Source organism: Pseudorca crassidens, chromosome 15 (assembly GCF_039906515.1).
Source record: "Pseudorca crassidens isolate mPseCra1 chromosome 15, mPseCra1.hap1, whole genome shotgun sequence".
NCBI classification, from domain to species: Eukaryota; Metazoa; Chordata; class Mammalia; order Artiodactyla; family Delphinidae; genus Pseudorca; species Pseudorca crassidens.
The window spans coordinates 43116959-43135626 of record NC_090310.1 but is presented as its reverse complement, the minus strand read 5'-3'; positions in this window follow the sequence as shown (position 1 = coordinate 43135626).

The following is an 18668-nucleotide window of genomic DNA, read 5'->3' as shown; positions in this document are numbered from 1 at the left end:
TAATTAGCCTGAATGAGGATTACACACGGATGGTCAATATCTATTTCAGTGAAAAATTCTGAAAGCATAGGTATTATCTGTTTCTTGAAGATTGCTTCCTCATCTTGTTGCAGCTTAATCAATTATTTATACAATTATGATTTGTGTGGGAAACTACAAGGAAGAGTAAGTCCTCACCCTCCAGGATTATTTAGCTAATATACAGTTTCTCAAAATGCAAAGCGCACAGGAATCCCAGGGACTTCTTGCTGAAATGCAGATTCCAATTCTGCGCAGGTCTAGGGTGGGTCCCAAGGGTCTGCATTTCTAACCAGTTCACAAGGACACTGGTGCTACTGGTCTACAGACCACGCCGAGTACTGAGGATCTAACAGAACCGTCTGGATGGTCAGATGCAAAAGCCTTCACTCCTGACCTTTAAATAAAATATGTCGTGATTCTCAGCAGCTGAAAGTGAAGAGATTAAAAATAGATCTAGATACACTGCGTTTGCTAAGGAAAACTGGAAAATTTTGACTGTATTGAGTCAGATTAAGAGGAAGAAAAAAAAAGAGGTAATTCTTCCATAGTCCAAGGGTACAAACCTGAATGAGTGATGGCTGTCCCTGAGGTTGGGAGTGAGAGACCAGAACCTTCTTGGGTGCCATTTACTGCCTGCCTTGGGCTTGCCTTGTTCATTATTATGACAAGACCATCTCAAGAAAAGTCCTAAGAATGTACTTTTCTCAAATTCTTGTGCCAAAGCTCTTTACCTGTTTACACATACTTTATGAAGTTTTGCCATTCTTTAAGAACCACAAAAGTTTGATTTTTACTTCTAATATAATCACAACTTTCCTTTTAACCTTTCCTGTGTCCTTTGCTTTCCTAAATAAGTCCCTAGCTTAACGCCTCTTGGCCAGCTCTCAGCCAGTCCCCATGCCTTTTCCTGCATCCCGGGGGAATCTGGTCTGCGGCAATTGGACTTTGGGGTTACCCCAGCCTCATTTCTGCTCTCCTCATTGTTTTTAATGGCTGCAGGAGCTGGGGCCAATTTTCAGAACTCTCTAGCCCTCTACTTGTTCATCTGTGAATTGAGGATGATGACAGCACCTGTCTCCGAGTGATCTTGGTGGGCACCAACACACACAGGTAAAGCGCTAACACAAGTGGAGTACGCGGTAAGCACCCAATACACTTACTATGATCGTTATCATCAATACATCGACCATCTCTCTAGATACAAGGATGTGCCGGTTACTCTTTAGACACAAAGGAGATTGTTTCCTACTTTATCTGGGTAATAGACATGCGTGCAAACTGGTCTGTGAGAGCGGGCGTGGTGACTGCTGACAAGGATACCATCCTTGATGCAAACTCTTCATCCTTCTTCCTTCTTTCTAGTCTTCCAAAGCTGCTAACAAATTCACCAGATTAGCTCAGGGATCCAGCAGCAAAAGCTCACTCCACTACTTATTGGTGCCCTGGTTGGAAGGTTAGAAGCAGATGGGATCACATATGTCAGTCAGGGTTAAATTTATACAACAAGCCATATTGCAGATGTTGACATTTGCAGTCAAGGCTATAACTTCATTTATTTATGCTTGATTACGAGAACAGCTAAAATGCTTCTTTCTCTTACCTGCAGTCATTTCTCAGGCTATTTATATCCAATGATATAATCCCCAAACGGAAAGATGGGCCCAACCTGCACACACGCAATTTCAGGATTCACCTCATGACTGATAACCTTTGGAATGTGAACAGTTGACAGTCCGTATCATCCTGTGTATTTGACAGTTGGAAATAAACAGGGACATAATAAATAGATCTACTTTCCCAATTAAATGCACTTGTATTTTTACCCACCATATTTCATATGCTGGAGCCGGAATAAGATATAAAAATCAATTGACTACATCTTAAAATGTAAGATCAGCTTCATGACTCAGGGGGTCTGTAATCAGAATTGGGCTTAGCAATGCTGGTGCCAACACAGGGCCCTACCTGCATCTTTGAAATAATAATAATTTGAAATAATTATCCCCCTTGGTTTTCACTTTTTTGTAAAATGTGACCATTTTGAGTTAGGAGATATATGGGCCCCTGGGCCGGACAGCTGGTGTTTGTCAAGTGGAGTAACATTGAAGCTTTGTTCTCCCCCAGACACTCCAAGGACAAAGCTAGTGGCAGAAGCTGAGCTCTGCTGGAATAAAGAGATAAGGTGCCCACCCCTGAGGTCAAGGAAAACTTCCCTGTCTACACATGCGCAGGAAGGCTCCTTGGGCGTCAAAAAGGGAGGGGCCGCCACACCACAATAAGTGTGGACATGCACCCACAGGCCTCTGTGGTGGGATCCACCTTAGCAAAAAGTTGCGCAAGCATGTCGGGGAGGGTCCTAGGAGGTCAGGTGTGAAAAAAAGAAAAGATAATTGGCCAAATGAAAACAAAGACCTGGAAGGACTGTCCTATCTAAGTGATTTCAATCACCTCTTCACTGCTCCTTAGAGAGGACACCCACACCCTTTCTCTCCGGGTATTTCTGCCGAGCTTCTGTCTTAAGTAAACCAACTGCTTCTTGGTGTGCTCTCCCACATTTTATGCTGTATCTCTAATAATGAACTTTGTGCCTGTTCTTACAGTTTTTGCCCCCTTGAAACATTCTTACTTTCAATGGGGGTAAGAGCCAGGGCCACTTTGTTTCTAGCCTCTAGCCCCTGGTGGTCTAGTGGCTAGGATTCCTGGTTTTTCATCCAGGCTACCCAGGTTCAACTCCTGGACAAGGAACTAAAATCTCTCTTCAGGACTGCTCACTGCTCTCTCTTTGAGATCAAGTTCACCAGAGCAATTATCACTTTGCCAAACTATGGGAGTAAAAATGGATCCAATACATTTTGAAAAGTTGCTGGTATTAAAGCAAAACATACACATACCCTGTGACTCAGCAATTCCAGTCCTAGGAATTTATCCGCCAAAATTATGTGCATATTTCAACAAAAGACGTGTATGAGAAGGTTTATTTCAGCACTGTTTGAGATAGCCCCAAACTAGAAAATACCCCAAATTGGTCAGCAGTAAATGAATAAATACATTGTGATGCAGTAATATCATTGAATACTACACAGCTCTGAGAAAGAATGAACTCCAGCCACATACAACAAAGTGGATGAAACTCACACATTGTTGCATGAAAAAAGCTACACGCAGAGTATGTGACATATACATAGCAAAATGAATCCATGTGTTAGAAGTCAGGATGGTAGTTACTATTTGGAGGGCCTGCCTGGAAAGGAACCTGGGGACGGCAATTGTCTGTTTCTTAATTTGAGTACTGGTTACACGATAGTGTTTAATTTGTGAAAACCCATTGAGATGTACACTATTGCTAAAAAATCCCGTTTGAAGATTTCCCCAATGGTACTGATGCCTAAAGCTCGTCCTCTCTGCACCAGTGCCAAATCAAATCTCGGAGACAGAGTATTGGGTGAAGTATCGATAGAAGTGAATAGCTTTAGTGCTTTACCAGGCAAAGGGGGACACAGCGGGCTCCTGCCCTTGCAAACTATGTGTCCCAACCCAACAGGATTTGATGAGTGGTTTTATAGCAATAGTTCAAGGGTGGGACTGCTGACAAGATTAGGGTGTGTGCAGGGTCCCAGGTGGTTGGTTTCCTAATCTCAATGGGCTTCTCTGGTCCCTTTGATCTCGCCTCAGGTGGTTTCCTGGCTCCTCCTCCCTTGATTGGCAATTGCTCTAATCTGCCCTTTGGAACTTAGGGAAGGTCATGGAGGCTGGAGTCTTGCCTACAAGAAACAGGGGACAAAAAGCCTTCTGTGCCCAGGAGCCCCACAGGATCCTTCTTGGTTTCAGTAGCTACCAGTATCATGGCCTCAGGGTTGATGTGATTTTCCCTGTTGGCTGCACTGTTCAGTGGACCCAATCCTGTAGCCTTATTCACTCACCAGTCTTCACAGGGGTCAACCGTCTTCCATCCCAGCCTAATCGGCCTCCAGAGGCATCAAAGCAACCACCAAGAAAGAGCCATGCAGTCTCTTTGGCCTTAGAAAATTCTAGAGCAAAATTTTTGCAAGCTTTATAAATGACTGAACGGCTTTGCAAGAAATTTTGTTGTCTTGCTTACTCTTTGAAATTCTCACCACCATTTTTCTATTAGGGTCTTAGAGACAGGATGGAATTTATGCAGATGTCAGTCAAATGCTAGTTGGCAAATCAATGAGGCATTCCAAGTGATACAAAACAACACTCTTGGCAACGCTCTACACAAGCCCGTCTCATTTTTGTTGTTGTTGCTGTTTTTGCTACTGCTGCCGCTGCTTAAACATCTTTTGAAAGAGAAACACGAGTTTTCGTTCCTCTTTTAGCAAGGTCTTAAGCAAGATTGTGTGACACGCGTACATTCGTAAACGGCAAGAAAGGCCACCATCACCCAAATGCTCTTTTTCTCAGCACGTTGTTTTCTGAATGTTCCGTAGCATCTTATTGAGAGAGCAGAGGGCATCCTGATCTTAGCTGAGTCAACTAGGTCTGCCTCCAGCATCTGTCATGTGTTCTGGTCTTTCTCTTTTCCTTTCTCCTTGTCATTGTGTTTCATTCCCTTAGTCTCGTAAGAGTCTCTCACTGCTCTTCCTCATTGCAGTCACATCCATGGACATAGTGGGATCTGGCAAGTAAAGGAAGGATGCTGGGAGAATTTCAATCTGAATCTGGGATGTGCACAGCGTCATCAACAGCCACTGACCATGGTAGGTTATTTAGAATCCACTAGAAGACCCTGATTCTGGCGTAGAGGTCCACAGTTTACCCAAATATATTACCTCTCTGAAAACGAAATGTTTGTCTTCCATTATTTTCTACACTATTAGATGTTGAATACATTCTCATGGCAGCTGCAGAATACTCCTGCAAAGCAATCTGGAAGGGGAATTATTATTATTATTATGTATTCAACAAATATTTGCTAAGTGCCGAGGATGTATCAGGAACTGTTCCCTGTAGATGCAACAAGAGAAAAAAAAGAAAAACTTTTATCATCTGGTTCCAATACCTGGCCCAAAAGAGCACGCGGCTCTCTTTCTGAGAGCATCACCACCTTGGACTCAGTATGCAAATCATCAGGGAAACGCCCCGGTCCTCAGTCTAGCCAGCTTGCCAGGGCAAAACAAGTCTGGCAATCAGATTGCAGCCAGAGAGTTCGATCTGATGACCTTGCATCTTTTGCCCTAAGTACTTAAAACAAAAGGCAGCTATGCCCGAAAGACATTGAGGTTTTTGGATCATGGGGTTGCCAAAGTTTATTCTCCTAACACACTGCCCAAGAGTGGAGAGAATTTGAGTAGCGGAAGCACTTGGCTGGAGACAAAAAAGTCCATCAGTTAATATGTGGAATTCTTCCTCAGACAGAATGAACCCGATGGCGGGAGCATCTGTTTCCTTGCTTCTCCCTGCATTCCAACCACTGGTTCCAGAGGTGCATGTGCATTAAAGCCGTCATCACAATCGTTGCAAGAAGCAGCTGAGGAATTTTGCGGTGTTTAAAAACATCACATGACACTTAAAGTTGTATATACAAAAATACTATTAGGTGAGCATCAAGTTAGATGCTAGAATTGTGACTGATTATATTTTATGAAAATATTTTCGAAACATTTGGCCAAATTTTTATAAAATTCAATATTAAATGTCAGCTTTATTCAAACAGTTTAAAAGATTGTACAGGGCAAATCTATGATAATGGTGCTGACATGGTTGGTAAAGAAAAAGATGTAAGGCCATAAATTTGGCCGAAAACCAGCAGCATTCCGTGTGCCATGCGTGGCACATGGTTTGAATTTGTTACTGTGAGACATGGTCTCAGCGGGGCCAATAGCAATGGCATTCTTTGGAGCAATTCAAAATTGTATATGACATTTTCTGGACTTGCCCCAAAATAGGACATCTTGATGAAACACTATCAATTCTAACTTTATGACTTCTTTTGGTCACACAAGGGGTATGCTGACTGAACACTGATAAAGAAATCAGATTTAATTTAGGTGAGAGGCAAAATGTATCAGAAAAGTTCAGTGAAAAGTAGAAGATGCCCAAATAGAGAATCGTGGTCTTTGGAAGAAAATGGACTTAATTTTGAATTTGCACTATCCAAAGTTATTTGGTATGAATTGTGGTTACTATTAATGTTAGTAATAACAAAGACAGATCCAAGTTTCACTATTTTACTTTATGAAGGATTATTTTTTAACTTTAGATAAAGTAAAAGTTCATGTGAACTATGTAGCAAAGTAATCTCCCAGGAAAATAAAAAGGAGAGAGATTCAAATAAGGAAACAAAAACATTTGCAATTATGAAGGGGAAGGTACGAGTACAAATCATCCCCAAATAAGTTTCTATGGAGAGCATTTTATAGACACTACGGTGTCGCTTGAAGAAAGATTTCGATAAAGTGAACAATAGATGGCTTTTGGTTTTTCTTTATAATATCCCGGCACTGAAAAATTTGAAAGAAGAACCTGAGAATGATATATCTTCAATGAAGGAATATAGATATCACTAAAAAAAGTGAAAATTTTGATATAAGTGATAGCAACCTATATGATAACATTAAATATATTTTAATAATTACATTAAATAAATAATAGTCTATTATCATTAGCATATCATGTGTGACAGCGTGACAATATTTGCACTTGACTTGCCAACTTCCCTCTTCATCTCCCATCTAAATATCCCTTGAATAATTGTATTGAAAATCCATTTGCTTGGCCTTAGCCGAGGAAAGTCTCTCAAAATTGAAATTGTTTTCAGGAACTATTGAAGAACCATGATGACTGGACAAAGTTTGCTGATTTAACATTATTTTCTGTAAACACAACTTATATGAAAGTCTTGACTTTAAAAAATAGGATTAGTGACTTTGCTGGAATGAGGGGAAGAAAATTTTAAGAATGGATAACTTATCATTTATGAATCGTGCATGTCTTTGTTTTATTACACATCTAAGTATCTGGCATGTGCACAATAACAATGAAATTCAATCATCTTTGATAGCTTGCTGACTTCCTGTCACTAAAAAACCGTAGTTGACACATACTTTTCTATTTTGTCACTGTGAAGATGTATTTGTCAATGTGGAAGAATAGAAAGCTTTGTTGAACCGCTTTCCAGTTTGGTTTATAACTTTTAAATATTGCTCCCACGGCAGGTGGGTCTCTGTGTTAGGGGCGGGGCTGGTGAACATCCAAGTAAATGAGATGCAGTTCCTATATTCGCCAACTTTCATTCTTTACATTAGAAATCTAAGAAATAGCAAAGCAAATATCTAGAGGGATCCACAAACACATGGGCACCTAGACGAAAGACCAACCAGTAAGCCTGTTTAAAAATATAACTAGAGATGGTGTAGAAAGATACTTGAGTTAAAGAGCATGAGTTTTAGAAACATCCTACCTGTCTGGCTCCCCAAATGGTCTCTGATTCCAGGTTTTTGCTGCCCTTATACAACCCCCCGCTGCCTGGTCTCCCCCCGGAGGTGTCCCTCCCATGGCAGCCCCTCCACCACCACCCCTTCCAGGTTCCAGGACCTTCCCTCCTACCTCTGCGGTCAGAACAAGCTCACCTTCATCCAATTCCCCCAGACTCCCAGACCGCCTCAGACTTCCAGACCCCCAAACCTTCAGACCTCCAGACCCCCACACCTCCAGAACCGCAGAACCTGAGACCCCCAGAACCCTCAGATCCTCATACCCCCAGACCCCCCCAGACCCTCAGACTCCCAGAACCCCCAGATAAAAGACCCCCAAGACTCTCAGATCCCCAGAGCCCCAGACCCTCAGACTTTCAGACCCCAAGAACCCGGACCCTTAGACTTCCAGAACCCCCAGATACCAGACCCCCAAGACTCCCAGATCCCCAGAGCCCCAGAGCCTCAGACTTTCAGACCCCAAGAACCCGGACCCTTAGACTTCCAGAACCCCAGAGCCTCAGAGTTTCTGGATGTAGGGTTTGCCACGCAACGGTGAGACAGGTAACCTTCCGCCACCACGTTCACCTGGGATGTCTTTATTCTTTCAAAGTCTTTAACCCGGAGGAGTTATTAGTGATGGGAATTTCAGGAGTTCCGAGGAGTGGATTTTCAGAGCTCCTAAATCTTGCATCAGCAGCTCTCAAAGACAGAGGCAGTTAACCTGACCCCCCCCCCCGACCCCCCGACCCATGACTCTGGGTACCTCGCAGTCAGAAAGTAGACACAAGATGAGCAAAAACCCCAAATCAAAACAGACCTCGCACGCTGGCTTTGCACATCTGGTGCACATTTGGCAAGTGGAGAGAAAGTGGAGAAGGTGAGAGAGAGATGGGCCCTCCAGAAGTTGGATGTCCTGGTGGTCCAGGCCTACTTATCTGATCTTCCACTGCTCCTTTTCCCAGAAACCCACCGTCCTTTCATCAAGAATTTTTGAAACACACAGATCCAAAACCGGCAAAGTGCAAGGTTGAAAGCTGGTTCAAACCTCAAACCCCTAAAGCTGGACTGAGTTCTGAACCCCACAAAACTCACATTCCTTCAGAAAGGTCATTTGACTTAATCGCCAAATACTCTGGGCTGTACCACAGAGTTCCTGGTAATTGTTTTACATCAAACACCATGTTACTTTTGTTTTCTGTGATTATACAGCCCCGATTCATTTCATGCCATCATATTTTATTCCTTATTCACCCCATTCTATAGATGAGAAGATTCCTTTTTTCCTTCATGATTCCATCCCGGCTTTTGGCACACTCTTATTTTCAGAGGTCATTCCAAACATGAAGGGATGTGGTTATGCAATCCTTACTAATCCTGGCCGTGCACTTCCAACCCACGAACATGGTTCTTATTATCAACTCAAAATCGTTGGCGAGCACCAGTGTCACTGGAATAAAAATAACTTGGATGACAAATGATGATTAAGAAAAGCAAAAATCTTTTTTAGTAAGGCTGTAGCCAACGAGATCATGATTTCCCTTTGTTTCCGGATCAAACAGTCCGGATATCACATCAGAACATTTTTCTGAAATGCTTTGCAGTTGTATAATTCCCTGCAGCTGCCTTGCATGTTAATGATAACGAGTTTAGAACAAACTGCTCTGATTGTGCCCCCTCTGTATAGTGTTGACTTGAGATGGAGAATTATCTGAGACTGAAAATGAAACAGCATCTTGTGAGCATGCAGACAGATGACACAGGTAGACCCCAGGGGCGGCGGGAGCATCAGGGAAGTTTACAGGGTCTGGAACATGATGTCGGGCTGTATTTCCCTTTATTCAGGATTTGACTCAGTGCACGGAAGCAGCCATTCTTAGGGCACATTGTGTTGTTCAACGGAAAAGAAATGCATCAAAATCCTGCATGCTCGGGGTGGTTGTGAACATTTGTGATCCAGTGTCCAGGAGGCGTTGTCGTTCTCTGAGTCACTAAGTGTAAGTCTGTCTGGGGTTAGCTCTGAAACGGTCACCAACCCACGTAGAAGTTCTTTCCTCACACAAAAGCTGAGAAAATCTCGTTTTCGGGGTATTTCAAATCAACTCTTAAGTATCGTGTGTCCCAGGACAAACATTTCACCTGAGGTCAGTCAGAAGGGAAGCAATAAAAAGAACCCTCCAAGTTCACCAGCCAGAACATCACTTGGAAATGAAGCTGGAGATGAAAAGAGACAATTGGGGAAAGAAAAAGAACGAGGATTCCAAAGTCCAAAGTCTAGGAGGTTTGTGAGGGGCAAATTTCACAAGTGAGAGGATATTCCTGACCTTGTTTGGAAATCGCTCCCTGTGAGGGAAAGCTGTCATCTCCTGTGGGAACTTTGGGGCAAATGACATGCCTCAATCATGTTTCCTTTCCTTAAAGTTCATTGCTGGCATTTTGATGGCAAAGACGTGCCTATACCTTCACTGAAAAACACAGGAGAGAAGGCGGCTGCTCCACTGCTCCAGCCTCGGAATCCCTTCCCGTCTGGGTTTGTGCAACCCTTTCACTTAAAAGCTGCCCAAGGTCCTCCAAACTATGAGGCACACAGACTCCTATGGCTGGACCACTCTTCAAGAGAAAGAGAAAAGGATCACGATCAGGGGTCTGCCTGGCCCTCCCAGCCATCCATCCCTGGATGCCAAATCAACAAATCAACAGGAGTTCTGTTGCACGCAGCTCGGTCGATTCCCTAAGCCACTCACTTTCCAAACGACGGTGGCTCTTTCCTGTTTCTGTTCCAGATCCAGGAATCTGCTCCCTGTTTTCTGGGCAGATTTCTGGGCAAGTCCTGCTGAGGACTTTGCAAATGCAACGTTCCCTCTGATGTTAAATGGGGAGATTGCAGTGACATCTCTGTTGCCAGGAGACCTCTGTGACTTGTCACCAATAAAATCATATTGGCACTTCTTCCCCTCACCAGCGAGTGATTCAGAGAGGCTGCCAGCAGCTGGTGGCCTCAGAGCAGTCTCTGGAGACAGGAGGCATGAGTTCAGATCAGCTCTGGTGTTAGCTGTGTGTAACATGGGCAAGTCACCTAACTTCTGCTGCCCAAGTTTCCTCATCTGCAAAATAAAAGTAATAAGAGGGCAGACCTCGGAAAGCTGTGAGTGGATGAAAATGAGCTAGCTGCACACAAAATGCTCAGAGCAGTGCCGGGCACCGGTCAGATCTCAAAAAATGCTATCATCTGCCTTTGCTCCAGGCAACTATGATCAGGGATGGGGGGTGGGGGTGAGGGGGTGGGGAAGGTTGCTTTCCAGGAGAAAGACAGGCAGGTGCTGTGACAATAGAGGGAGTTAAAGAAGGAGGCAGCTGGGAGCCCTCACCGGGCTGTGTCATCAGCACAGCCCTTCCCTCATCACTTCCATCATGCCAGCGCTCAGCTGGGAAATGGCTTTGACTTTCGATGTTCAGTGGACACCTCGGTGTCATTTTATGCCTACTTCTCCTGTGCTCTTTAAACAGTCATCAACTACACAAGAGGCAGCCTAAGAATGGACCCAAGGCACCAGAAAATCGGGGGCACCTGATTGATTTTTAAAAATGAAAGAGGAGGAGGTGGTGGTAGAAGAAAGTTTAGTTTCAATGGACGTATCCAGAAATTTGCAACTAGAAAATGTAGGAGCTCTGAATGCCTGTCCATGCATAGTTAGCGCTGCCCTGTGCATTCCTTATGCCTTAAGGGCAGGGCACTGGTGGCTTTAGGAACTCTGAAGGTCTGGAAGCTGATGCTACCGGGGGCCTCCCCGGTCCCCTTGCCCTTATCCTCCAAAGCACCCCCCAGACATCTGCCCTTCTGCCAGGACCTACGTTCCTTTGCTAAGGCTTTCCTGCCCTTGGATGGAGAGATACCCCAGCTCCCTCCCTTCAGGTGGGATAAGCCTTAGGTACAGAGTTTCCCTAAGGGTTTGAGCTGCAGCTGCTCACAGTCTAACTGGTTTCATGATGCACCTTTGGGGGGCTTCCTTTTCTATCCTGGCTTCCTTCCCTGCTGTTATTTCTTCCATAGCCCAGATAAACCACTTGCACTCAGATTCTTGTCTCCGGGTTTCTTCTGGGGGATCCCAAAGTAAGACAGACCAAGGGCACATCCTGATCTTTTCAGACTTTCTTTGCTCTTCTGCAGCCTTTGGGGTTTAGTGCCCAGCAAAGGTCCTACTGGCCTGGGACCCAGTCTTCACACAGAGACATTTTCTCCTACCAGCTGCTACCACTCAGGGCCTTAGTTCACACCCTTCACGCTGTCCCTGGCGCCTCCCATACATACTTTCATTTCTGTTTCAGAGGCAACAAAATCTTCCCATTGCACTCCAGAGGCCAGGATGGGCTGGTGGCCTACCTATGAGGGGTGTGCTAGAGAAGATATAGAAGCATGTGTTGACAGCTTCCATGGACTCACCTGTCACAGGTGTGTCATCTCTCAGTCAGCCATCTGGCAACCACAGAGGCAGGAGCCATGCCAGCCTCTAGTTAAAGTCTTAGAGAGAAACATAAGCCCATCTGTCAAGAGTTTCTTTACCAATTTTCAGCGTAGTCAAGTTTCCCCAGAAAGCTGGGTACCACAGTCTGTCAGAATAGTGCACCTTATGGGAATGGATATTCTGGACATAGTTCTATCAAAATGTTCTGAAATAACAGAATTAAACAGCTATTTATTTCTGTGGGGGGGGGGTTCCTCAAAATTGTCTCTTCTCACTTTGATTCTAATGTGAAATATTTTAGATAATATATTTAAAGCCCTGTGTTTTAACTTAAAAAAAAAAACCTGCTTTTCACTGGAAGACTCTGTGTTTTGAGGATGTTTTCACGAAAACTACTAACCTAACATTCTGCTTCTCAAAATGTTCCTCCAAGGATCAGGGAAAGGAGAATAATTTCTGAAGTTTTGGGGGACCCAGACTGAAGCTACCACCCTCAAATGTAACCTCGACACTTATTTGAAGTCTAATGTATCTTAGTACCTGGAAATTTCAGTATTCACCTCGTCGTACATTTCCCTATTCTTGTTAATACAAAATTCTGCTTTGAATTACCTTCAGGTAACCTGGCCTTCCAACATTCCATGGAACTTGCTAGAATATGTTTCATGAGTAGAAACCTCAAGAGAATTTTCAAGGGTCACATAGTAGCTGCCTGTTCATGTGTTTTGTTGTTGGTGGTTGGTTGGTGTTTCTTGGTGGGTTTTTTTGTTGTTGTTTTTTGTTTTTGTGACGCAGGATTTTTAAACGATTTAAATTTGCTGATAGCTAGTAATAGTCGAGCAATTAGGAGGTATCATGTAAAAAGTTAGAATTTCTCTTTTTTAAAAAAACAGATATATCTAGAATCGAGTGGGCATTATCTCCTTTAAATGGACATTGTTCTCCAGTTCACCCAGTCTCTTACCCTTTTACCCTGTTCCCATCTGTGATTCCTGAGAAACCTCCAGAAATCATTGGATTTCTAACCCCAACAGTCCTGTGCTCTCCTGCCTCCATACAAAACACCCTGAACAGCTGGTGCACAGAAGATCACAGACCCTTTTCACCACCTTTCACGACGGACTCTGTTCTTTAGCTCTTCATAAACTCTCGCCTGGTTTACCACAGGTTGGAGATTCCCTGCTTCCCTCAAACTCACTCATGACTCTTTACTGAATTCCAAATAAATAATCTTCAGAAAACTCCACTCTGAATACGGCATCCTGGCCCAGTCTCATTTTAGGATTCCCCTAAGACTTTTCCCCAGCGTTTCCAGGATGTCAAGCAGGTGGGAGTTTGAACAACACCTCTCAAAGTGCAGGCTGGGACCAGTGCCAGGATGTTAACTGCCTGCTACTGGTTTGTGGCAAAGTAAGCAATTGTAAGTCAGACGCACTTAGAAATTTCTATTGCACTTTGACATTGTTGCGATATCTAGTACGTTATGAGTAGACTCATTGAAATGAACACAGACTAGTTTGCTGCCATCCAAGGAGGTGGTGCCAGGTGGCCATGGGTTGTGCACAGTAGGGCCACACATGGATCTGTGGTAGACCTGACATCCTCAAGTACCAGTCCCTCACCACTTGGAGAAGCATTGGATTAGTAGAGTCTCAACCATCAGTGGTGGCCGATTGAATGTTAAATCAAAACGTACACACATAATGGCATAAATACAGTCAACAGAGCATTAAATATAGTTTGATATACTTGTGATATAAGTTTGATAAAGACAGCCCTTGAGAACAATTTCATTCCACTTTTTAAGCCATTAGAATCCCAAACCACCTTCCAGGTACAAGTCTTCACAGCAACACATTTCATTGGCATATTCACTGTGCCCCTAATACTCGCAGCCCCATTTGCTGAAGGGCAGGAAGAACTTGCCTGGAGGATTTGAAGTTCATCTTCCCTTAATCCTTCTAGTGTTTTCTAACCAGGATTAAGGCCATTCGTGTGGTTTCACACGGCCCCTTGCATTGCCAGAAAACAACTGAATGATTTTTCATTTCTGTTTTTAATGGTTTACCCATTGTGACCCCACTTCCCACTCCTCACGCCTGCAGAGAGCATCAGAGCAAGACCTTCTGCGTAACACAGGTGGAGTCTGAGTTGCAAGATGGACAGAAAGTCACCTCCTGCATTGTTCCCCTGTGGAGAAATGCCAGATGGTAGCCACAGCAGTGGGATGGCTACAGACATGAGAGTGACAGAGCTGTCTCTGGGCTTCCAATTTTCTTTCTATTTATTCAAGTAAAGAAGAAACAAATGTCCTTGTCAATTCATAAAAGGAACAAACGCTTTCTGTACGTGCCCTTGTTAAGACCGCAAAAAACATTTCCGACCCACAAAAACAGCCAATTATATTGGTCCTCCAGGAGCCGTGTTGAGTTTATAATAATCCACCCAGTCAGGCTCCCCTGTTGCTGTGGGCAAGGACACACTTCCCCAGGCAGGGCAGGGATGTCGACTGTGCTGGTGACAAAGACTTTTACTCTGTGTAGCACCTGAGTCCATGGGAGAGGGAGCCTGGGACATCCGACTCATTAGCAGAAAGGCCAACCCACCGAGCCTGAGGATGCAGGGTGTGGCAACACAAGCTGGTGTTTAAAAGCAGCCACCTCTGTAGGGAGAAGAGAGAGATATGGGCACAGCCCATTTCACGGGCAGACTGGAGGCCAGAGCTTAGGTACTGTAGAAACATCGCTCACAAATTTGAATTCACCGTAAATGCAACAATATTACCGCCCTGTCAACATCTTGACCTGAGCCAAATATGCAGATTAATTATAAATATTACCTGTTTTGGAAATCATACACACTAATTTTTCAGCCAAGAGACCACTTACCCTAGTAGTTATGCTGACACACACACTCAAAAATGTGCCAGCAACCACAGCTCAGGGCGATTACATTTGATGGCTATAATAGCTGGTTACAAAGAGGTGCACACTTTTTATCCCTTGCATGTCGATACTCTGACATATTTGGAAAGATTTTGTGAATACACTACTTTCATTTCCAAGAAATAATCCTCCCAAAATGCGTATTTTAAAGGAAAAGCACTAAGAGAGTTTAATGACTTACATCAGCAAGAACAAAACAGGATTTTTGTCCTCGTGCAATAAATTTCTAAACTTGTTTACATTGAAACCATGGCATGAAGTCCCATTAAGTGGCATTCACTTGGTAATTTTCATCACGCATTTGTGTCTTCTTCAATAGTGGTGAATATGACACACTTATAAATACCAGAAAGCCACGGTGACTGATTTCATTGCATTGGTTTAATGGTAGACAATGTGTTATTTCATCCTGGGAAAAAAGACAAGTAAATACCAATGCCCTACTAATCCCCTGTAAACCTGTAAGGCTCAGCTGCTTTAGGTTAGCTTCAACCTTATTTGTCAGATTTATGTCAGTTTGTGGTATTAGAAGTCTCTTCTCTTTGTTTGTCTTGCAACACAGAAGTTAACTAGAAGGATCTAGGAGGTTGGCTTGTCATTTTTCCCCCTGTCGTTTATATTTATTATTGATTTCTCTTCTTGCTTTTCCCTCAGGAAGGGCATGGGAAAGCTAGAAGCATAGCCTCAGTGGGTTGGTCTGGTCTGTTACTGTCAGTCTGATGTTTCTAGCTGCCTCTCTCAAGCTTTTCGGAAGCCAGGAGGCTAGAAATGTTGTTGGTTGGACAATGCATCTGGCCTTGGCCTCACGGGGGTCATCCACAGTGCCACCCTCTGGAACAGACATATTTCCTCTTAGCTCTTTTCCATCCCTAGGATGAAGCAACACCATTAGGGCTGAGAAGAAATCTCATCCGGGCTTACATTCCCACATCTCCACACCACTGCAACTGCAGCTTTGAAAGGAAAACCAGCCATGATGTCTGACAAGGGTGTGCAAAAGGGTGGCTCACAGGTGCACCGACTGAGGGAGAGAGTGACTGGGAAAGCTTCCCAAAGAGGGACTTGCAGTCTTCCGAGAGGAAACGTCAATGCACAACTGAGGGTTGCAGCTGCAGTGAGCCTGGTGCTCTGGTGCCCAAGAACAGCATGGAAGAGACCAGGGCACATACACATGCAGAAAACTCCAAATGAGACAAAGAAGAGGAGTCTACCGCATCAACAAATACAATATCTCTACATGCTGTCTCTGTTCCGAGCCCACTGTCCATGATGGAGGTCGTGTCTAGCCATCCATCCATTTTCCCACCTATTCCAATTTGTTTGGAAAATTGACATTTCATAAAGCCCCTACCATGTGCCAGATAATGCCAAGGTTTCATTCAGTGAGTGTGTACTGTGCACTTACTATGTGCCAGGCATTCTTACAGGCTCTGGGATATAAAGAGAGAAAACATGGTGCTGGCACCCTCCGGAGGTAGGGAAAGAGCTTGCAGCACATCTAATGCAATGGATTGACATTTTTGTTGAAATGAAGCAATAGGTGCAAAGTGCCCAGCCAATAATAGGCATCCAATAAATAGACATCCTCAGGCATTTACTAGAGAGAGATTTATAAAGTGCTTGTTGTGTGTCTTTGCTCATGCTGTGTTTTTCCTTAAGCACCTTTTCTAACAACTGAACAAAAAATAGGAAGATTCAGTATTTGACGGCCTCTTCATTAACAATTATTCTCAATATACTATCTCACTTCATTCTTACTAGAACCCCAAAATGCAGTTTTCCATTTGTCAACTGGGGAAGTTAAAGCACAAAGAAATTGAATGATTTAGCAAAAGATTCTCAGATGGTTAATTGGCAGAGCTGTAAATAAGCCTAGATTTTTAAAAACTTTATATTTTCACTCCTGATCCAGTGTTGTTCTTATTTCACCAACACTGTCTGGCCTTTGTGTGTTTTTCAAAGTCCCACTTGTTCCATTGTTCAAAGCCCTGTGTAAATCTCACCTCCTCCATGTAGCCTCCCCAGATTGCCACAGAAAGTTCCAATCTTGTTCCTTTTTACTCTGCTTGCACTTTGCTTGGACCTCAGTGATCGCTGGACTCAGCTTCGCTCTCTCCCTGCGAGAGCCTAAAAGTGTCTGAAGGACAAGGATTGTCCTTATTCTTTTTTTAATCTCCTATAGTTCTAGCGCAATGCCTAATTCTTCACAGGCACTCAATAAATATTATGAGAATTTCTGTAAACCACAGAAAGATTTCTGATGTTGGGAAGCAGGTGTAACTGTGGATCCCAGAGACTCTCTGAGGAATTGCCATTGCAGTTAGATTAACATTCACCAAACTGCAATTAAGACTGCGGTGGTCACAGTGGAGGTGGAGAAGTTGATGACAAACAACAGTTCTCTTTTGCCCCAATGTCAGCTGAGGTTCACTAATAGTTGCCTTATAACCAATCACCCACTGTAAGTGAATATTTACAATATTTGGATGTAAACCTATGGAGAGCTTCATAATTCCTGCTAACTGGATAATGGGTAAGAAGGTGGGTTCTGGAATCAGGCTTCCTGGGTGGAAATCTCATTGCTGTTGCAGTCTCTGTGATCTTGGACAGTTCCTTAATTGCCCCATGCCTCAGTTTAAAACAGGGATAATACTACGGTCTCCATTATAGGGATATAAAGATTAAATTGGATAGCTCTTACCCAGTACCTAGTTTATCTGCTAATAGTTATATTACATTATTAAGGCTTAGAAACTTATGACAGAGTCTGAAGCAGTTTAGTTCACCTTAACAGGCAATATTATTGGAAGTTTTGGGAAACCCCTGGAAGTTATTTTAAAGAACAGCTGCTCGCGCACTGGTTAACACTAACCACGTCTGCTTTGGTCTTAAAGAAGCACAATGGAACTTCTTCGAATCTGTAGTCTGAATGCCATATGGCAGCAACACAACTACCTTGTGTTTCCCAGAGAGACTCGCATTTTCCTTGTGTTGTAGGCATTGGATTCCTTCCATTGAGACTGTCTGCATCCACACGTGGCAGGGTGGGGAGTTCAGGGCTACTGCAGGCCAAGGTTTGTGAGCAAATCCCTGCAAAGAGATATTTCCCCCAGGCATCCGTTTCAGCTTTGTCTGAATCTCAGACTCCCAGCTACCAAATGGCCGAATTAGAAATGAAAAGCCCAATATTTAAACTCCAACACCAGTGTCAGTCATTCAGTAAAGTCCTCGTACTGAACACTCACTCACTCTTGAATTCTATACCCACTTAACTAAATTAATCATCTCAGTACTGCAGAATGTTTGTCAAGAAACAGAATGGAAAATTATACAACATAACGTCATGTTTTGGGAAATGACATCATTTCTGATGATGCAGGAAGTTGGACAGTTTATTTATGAAACATGTAATTTTGTGGATAAACTAGTGTAGAATTCATTCTGAGGAACATCACATAAGCTCTTATGGGGGCAGTAAGACCTGAGTTGTGTATCTTGTGATGTTGCAGGGCTGAACGTCACCACAGGGGCTGGGGTCTCCTCAGTGCTTCTTCATAAGCTGCCCATGGATCCCCTGTGGCTTCGAGAGGAACTCTGACAGCTGGCTGACTTGAAAACAGTCACTGGGTATTTCATTGTACTAGCTTTTATTAAAAACCCATTTTGGGAGAGGAGAAATTGAATCTTGACCTTTTGGAACAAAAGGGCAATAGGTCCAAGGAAATAATCACATCAGAGTTGTCATTTGAGCATCATCTGATCTGAGCAGAGGAACAGCTTGGTAAACATTCATGATTCCCTTT